The sequence below is a fragment of the Boleophthalmus pectinirostris genome, unplaced genomic scaffold (assembly GCF_026225935.1).
Source record: "Boleophthalmus pectinirostris isolate CB_2022bp ecotype Guang Dong unplaced genomic scaffold, ASM2622593v1 HiC_scaffold_14, whole genome shotgun sequence".
Lineage (NCBI taxonomy): Eukaryota > Metazoa > Chordata > Actinopteri > Gobiiformes > Gobiidae > Boleophthalmus > Boleophthalmus pectinirostris.
In genome coordinates this window covers 12983730-12990859 of record NW_026571047.1, presented here as the reverse complement: position 1 = coordinate 12990859, position 7130 = coordinate 12983730, and positions in this window count along the sequence as shown.

Sequence of the window (7130 nt, the reverse complement as noted above, 5' to 3'; positions counted from 1 at the left end):
TCTCAACATATCCGGCGATGTGTAAACGTAGCCTTAAAACTGCATTGCGCAACTTTTATGGTGAAGGGTCCAGCACCTGCTTGTCTTCTTGGACGTTATTGCTTTGTCTAGAATGTTCCACAGTAGAGATTAAACCTATCCATCTCAAGGGAGACAACTATAGGCTACATTACAGGTCAGATCTGTGGAGATGCAACCCTCTTCACAGAGAAAATCATTGTGTTTTTGAGCAATGAAACACCCATAATGAATAAATACTACTGTTTAATGTCATACCATGGAACATTCCAGGCAAAGCATTAACATCTCCATGGAGACAAGCAGGTCACAGACCCTCCACCAGAAAAGTTGTAAAATGCATCTGGGCTAGATTTCCGTTTTTGCAGTGTAGAAATTCTGTATTCCAATCATGACAGGTATGATAAAGCAGCCACGAGAAAGTCATTTTATACCGAGATCATATCAGGTGTGTGGAGGGATACGCAATGAAGAGGAAAGATTTTAAAGAGACTGGAACGGCAGTATAGGCGTAGGGATATCTGCTTGTGTGGGAGTCTAATTAGCCCCATAGAACACCCCCTCCCTCCTCACCACTCCTCCTTGTATCCGCCGCAAAATAACAAGAGGAACGCGCTTTTGTAGCTCACCTCATCGCTACACATCAAACATTTTTTCGGGGGCAGGGAATTGATCGACAGGTACAGTTAAAGGGCCCATATTACGCTATTTTCTGATCTATGTTATGTTGTTTCCTCATCACAAACATGCCTGGAGTGTGTTTTGTTTCATTCTCACATGTTTAACTCACAAACCTGCATATTTAGGCTGTGTTCTTGTCTCAAACAGAAAACACTCCACAGAAGAGCTCCACAGTTTTAAAGGTGTACTGTTTAACTTCTATCGTGATACTTGCTTGTCTCCATGGAGATGTTTTTTCTTTGCCTGGAGTGTTCCACAGTAGGGCATTAAATATATGTCCCTTTCATTTGCTCAAAAATACTTGCTTTTCCATAAATTTGACCATTAACATGTCTCCATTGTGATTGCCAAGTTTATTTCCATACGGTGGAATAATCGTGGCAGTAATATCTCCATGGAGACAAGCAGGTGGCAAAACCATCACCAGAAAAGTTACACAGTGTACCTTTAAACTCCATAAACCTTCATTAGAACTGGAATCTGGAATTGTCAATCTCTACTGAATAACATGCAAAAGGCAGATGTTAACATGAAAACTACCACATCATGACATCACAAGTTGGAACAGAGCATTTTGAGCTTTGCAGATGTACACAGACTAATAATAAAATGCTAATAAATCATGCGTAAATGAAACAAAACACAACATCGAGTATGTTTTTGATGAGGTAACATTCTAACATGGCTTAAAGCTCAGAAGAGTCGATTTTGCGGAGTAAAGGACCTTCAAGGGGAAATCCTGGATCCTGGTTTTGGCAGACAGGGTTGCACCTGATCTCGGTGTGAAAGAATCCATCCACGAGACACAGACGCACAGACAGACATACACTGAGACAATACGTGCGAGAGGAACAGCAGTAGCAGAGGCAGCAGTGAGTCCGAGAGAGAGAGAATAGAAAGGAGGGGGTGGGCTGGAGCGGCTCATATCCTCCCAGTAGCTCGCGGCGCTCTCCAAAACACGAGAAGAACTGGTGTGGAGACGCTGCCATCCTCCTGTCTCCCCCTCTTTCTCTCTCTCTCTCTCTTTCTCTCTTTCGCTCCTGTGCATCTCTGCGGGGGCATCACTCCATCCGAAGCCATCGCCAGCCACTTACAATTTGTTACTATTTTAAGAGAGCGCAGTGAAGGAGGCGAAGAGCTGTTTTGAGGTGAAGATGAGGGAGCGCAGCAAGAATCGGACCCTCGGCTGATGCTGTGAAGGAAGGGAGGAGAAGGAGGAGAAGGAGAAGAAGACGCCAAGGAGTCCAAGGAGGAGATTTCGGAAGAACCATCACAGAGACAATGTCAAGTTTTGGGAAACTCACTGACTACTTCAATCGCCGCAAGTCTCGTGAGGAGCTGAGGGTGGGGAGGAGCTCGCAGCGGAGCGGGAGTTACTGCTGTACGGTCGCCGAAGCTAGGTAAACTGTCTGTAAACACAAATCTTCATCTCGTCATCATCATCATCAGCAGCATTTTCTGTGTTACTTATGACAGTGGAGCAAAACAGCAGAGCGTTTAGTAGTAGATACAACATACAGAGATGTTCAAAAAGGTCAGCTGTCAGAGTATGGTAGGATTTTAAGTGTGCATGTGTTCATTTGTTCATAATACTAAAATTTTACTAAAATTCAATTTCAGTATTACAGAATTCACTCAATATTCGATACCACAATGCAGATATTTTTTATTTTTCTCTTTTAGTCATAGAAGTTTCATATACAAAATAAACCTCAAGCTCAAATTTTGTCTTGTTAATGATTTATTTATTTTTTTTCAGTATTGACACTCGCTCAAATGAGTATCTAGTTTTGATATAAGCAGTAATATTGCAGTAGCTGGTATTGAGTTTCACAGACATGTACGCAGCATTGCATTACAGAGATCAAAAATGTTTTGTAACCTCAAAATCTTCACATTTTAGTTTCGTAACCTTAAAATTACCCTTATTTTATTCCAGTTGAGCCTTTGTGTATTTTGTATTTTGACACTGGTGTACATTTTAAATTCAGTGATTTTTAAAAATGGCCTTGCTGAATCTTTTTTGTTGATTTATTTTTGTAGTCCTGCTGTGATAGTCACCCAAAGGTCAGTGCTGTCAGGGCTTGTTGCGTCCGTTGCTTTCATGTACCGGTGAAAGTGGGTGCTGGCGGGTGCTCTTGGGTGCTACTGGGTGCCCTTCCACATGTTTCTCGCGTGAGGTTGTGTTACATAAGTGTGAGGGTGCTGGGGATGTCAGGCGCACTGCTACCGCTACTATGTATCTACCCACTGACTCACTCACACACAGGAACACACAGGAATCATTCTATAGAAAGAAATCACAAAGGTGCCGTCAATAGTACAGAGGACAGAGCAGGAAATAGAGAGGTTAGAATAAGAATGATCAGGATTCAAACTGTTTACTGTGCTAGCGTTACCTTGAATTGAGTCATTTACAGACTGTGTGAATCATTTCAAATAGTTGTAATAGTAAATCACTACTGAAAAACATTTAAAAACAAAAAATAAAATGGCATCAACAAAAATGAAATGCAGATATTCCTAATACAATGAATACAGGTAAGATGCACTCTGTAGTGTTTACGTATAACCACTATAAAAAAGCTTAAAATACCTTTCTGCTTTAATGACACAATTGCACAAACATTTATTTATGGTAAAAATATGCATCCAAACTTGGACATTTGTATAAATATATTGGCTTTAAATTTCCAGCACGGGATGATTTTTTTGTTTTGTTTTGTTCAATCTGTTGGCTAAAAATACACACAAAGCTTTTTTCATACTTAGTAAGAGAGTTGAACAAAACATGACTACACAGCTCTTTTATAGGTTTGTGGTTAAAAAAAACAAAACACTTGGGGTGAGTTTGTAGTAAATTTAAATTACGTAATTTGGAGAAAATTATCAAAATTTTTCAAAAATATGGCCATCTTTTGCTCTGAATTCTAAACAATCAACATCAGACATGAAAACCCTATATCAGTCAATCTCTAGATATTTGTATTGCCATACCAGATAAAATATAACCCGTGTGACGTGTTAGTGAAAGCTGAGAGGAAGTAGATCCACACAGTAGTTCTTTAGAGCTTCAAAACACCACAGTGACATCACAGACAGCTTCAATAATCTTGGCGTGTCTCTGTCTACAAAACCTTCATTTTACAAAATCAATAACACAGTCCTCACCTCAAAGGTAAATGACCCGCTCACAGACAGTTTGTTGAAGAACTCATTAAAGCAATAATAAGGACAGCCCAAGGTCTACATGAAGGACAGCTTATCTTTCATTCTCTGACTTTGGTTTTTATCAGCCTACTTTGAACCAAAAACCCTGCTTAATCATTGTCAGAAAAAGCATCTTTATAGTACGATAAGTCTCTCGCAAATGTGTTTTGTCTAAATTAACAACCCGTGTCTAGACTAAAATCACAGCCTCTGACCCTGGAACCATTCAAACGTCGTGCGGTGGGTGGACATGTGCCACTGAACCGTTCCTGTGTTCCTGCCATTTACAAAACCAGGCCTCTCTCTGGTCCCAACAGCTTTTGTCTCTCCCACTCGTTTTTTCACAAGTGATCCCATCCCACGCTCCTTTATCACTTCTTCCATCTATCCTTGGAGCGGAAAAACAGCTTCAAATAACAGCTTAAATGAAAGAAGGGCTCATTTTAAGGCCATGGGTGACCTTACTCGGGATGACACATAATCAGCATCCGCGAGTCGCTCTATGGGGCCCTGGTAATGAAGTTGTAAATGTCATTTGCGCAGGGTTAAAACCTCTGGTCGCTCCTGTCTGCGCCTGTCACTTAAGCTTCTAAAAGCAGCTTTGTTCAATCACTCCATTCTGACGTCCAATTGTACCCACTTAAAGGCTGACTGATATAGACAGGGGTTAATCTGAGCCGAACTACACAGTCAAATCTGTAATTTAACATATCAAGTCTCTCTTTAAAGTGCACATGACATTTTAGACACTTATTTCACTAAAACTTACTTAAAGGTACGCTATGCAACTTTTCGGTTGGGGGCCCGTCACCTGTTTATTTCTATAATTATGTCATTGCTCTGCCTGAAATGTTAGGGTTAAAATTTTTTTACAAAAACAGGCGTTCTGACTGTGAGCGGAGTCGCCACATATCTGACCTGTCTCCATGAAGTCATAAAGGTTTAATATCATACTGTGAAACTTTCCAGACAAAGCAAGAACATCTCCACAGAGAAATTTTGACGGACCTTCCACTAGAAAAGTTACACAATGCACCTTTAACATCATCATATTTAAGAATTTTAACTTAAAAAAAATTAAAAAACTTTTACTTTCTGGTTGGACACAGGCACCATATGGCGTACATAGAGGTAATTCTATACCTGTTACCAAGCAACCATAGTGCCAATTGTTAAAAATGAACTAATAAAAATAAATGACAGTAGGTCTACCTTTGTTTTGTTGAATTAATGGTACAGTGTGTAACTTTCTGGAGGTGGCATGTCATCTGCATTATTCCATGGAAATAGAAAGTTGAAACCTTAATTCTCCTTGATTTCAGTGAAAAACTATGAGTCAGGTTTGTGGAGATGTGAGTAAAAACCCTTTTTTAATTGTATCTTTAATTTTTTGTGCAATAAATACAACCAAAACAAACAAACAGCAATAAAAAAAATAAAGCCAGAAAAAATAATTCCTTGCACGTAAATTGTAAATAAATTATCGATGAAATTTTCTGTGTTGATGAGAAAGATGTTTTGTACTTTTCTTCTAATTTTGTCCCCCTCAAAACCATGTAATAATTGTAAAAACACACACTTGAACCATTGTGTTACTTTAGAAAAATAGTGCTTGGCTAACTTCTCCAATGATCCCTGTGCTATGGGAATACAATCCGTTTAGCAATGAATGCCTAATGCTTTGAATGGCTGTTTAAGTGAAGCTAAAGTCTATAAATTATTCATATATTAGCGTCAATAACACGCTATTACGCTGGAAATCCAATGGCGTATGGGGTTCATTAGTCTGTATTACTCACATTTGAAAAGGCTAACTCACTCAAGTACGTGTGTGTGGAGTGTGGAGAAACTGTGCTTTTGTGTATCAGCACCTTGGATAGCGCTCTTCACTGGCGTCGCATTCAACAAAGCACTCAGCATTAGTCGCTATTATGCAACGCTGTAGAAAAACATCTGTATTTAGAGCAAACTTATTTATGCTACAAGAATGATACTTGTCTGGGTTTACAATAGACACCCGTGCAAGTATTTTTAAAGATGCAGTATCTGTCACCTGCTTTTCAAATAGAGATGTGATTGCATTGACTAGAATGTTACACTGTGGTATTTGTTAGGGGTGTGCAAAAATATCAAAATATCGATATATTTTATTGCCTAATGTGATGATACAGTATAGATATCATGGGCTGCTGTATCGATATATCGCCAAGAGTACTTTGTTGGTATATTTTACTCAATTAGTTTTGTTGTTAGTTCAGTGGAAGATGCAACACATTTGACATATTTACTGTTTTGAGGATTAAAATGTTTGAACTTTGCACAAGAAGAGGTTTAATAAAGACTTTTAGTATCACAGCCATGATTTAGACATTATTTTTATTGAACCGTATCGAATCAATTTGAAATATATCAGATTGAATTGAAAGTGCACTGTATTGAGATACGTATCATTATTGTTTACATGAATTGAGGTATGTATCGTATCGGCAGCTTCTTCATGATACCCAGCCCTAGAATTAGTTTTTGTTTAATTGTGCAGTTTGTTCAGGGGTTTTTATCTTTTAAAATATTTTAAAAGATAGTATATTATGCTAAATTGATTTGTTAAATGTTGTTATCTCCTCAAAAACATACTTGGAGTTGTCTTTTGTTTCATTCACACATGTTTAACTTAACTTTTATTATTAGTCTGTCCACGTCTCCAAAGCTCAAAATGCTCAGTTCAACCTTGTGATGTCATGTAATTGTAGTTTTCAAGTTAACAGCTACATTTTACCTTTGTTCAGTAGAGATTACCAATTCCAGGGCTGAAATCATCGAAATGATTCTAGTGAAGGTGTTTGGAGTTTAAAAACACAGTAGAGCCAGTATTACCACGAGTTTTTACAGTTTGGGAAAACAGGGTTTGTGAGTTAAACATGCGTGAATGAAACAAAACAAATCCCAGATATGTTTTTTTTTATGACGAAACAAAATTATAACATAGATCAGAAAATAGCCCTTTAAAAGAACACACTCTTAGTGGGGTTGCATTTCCACAGATCTGACTTGACCCTGCTTGTCTATACTGGAATACTGGATACACTTTTTGCCATACCAGACAACGCAATAACATGATCAAGGAGACAAGAAGGTAGAGCAACAACAAAAAAAACGCAATGCACCTTTAAACTATTTTTACAAACTGCAGTGAATTTTTAAAAGTACAAGAAGAAGAAGAA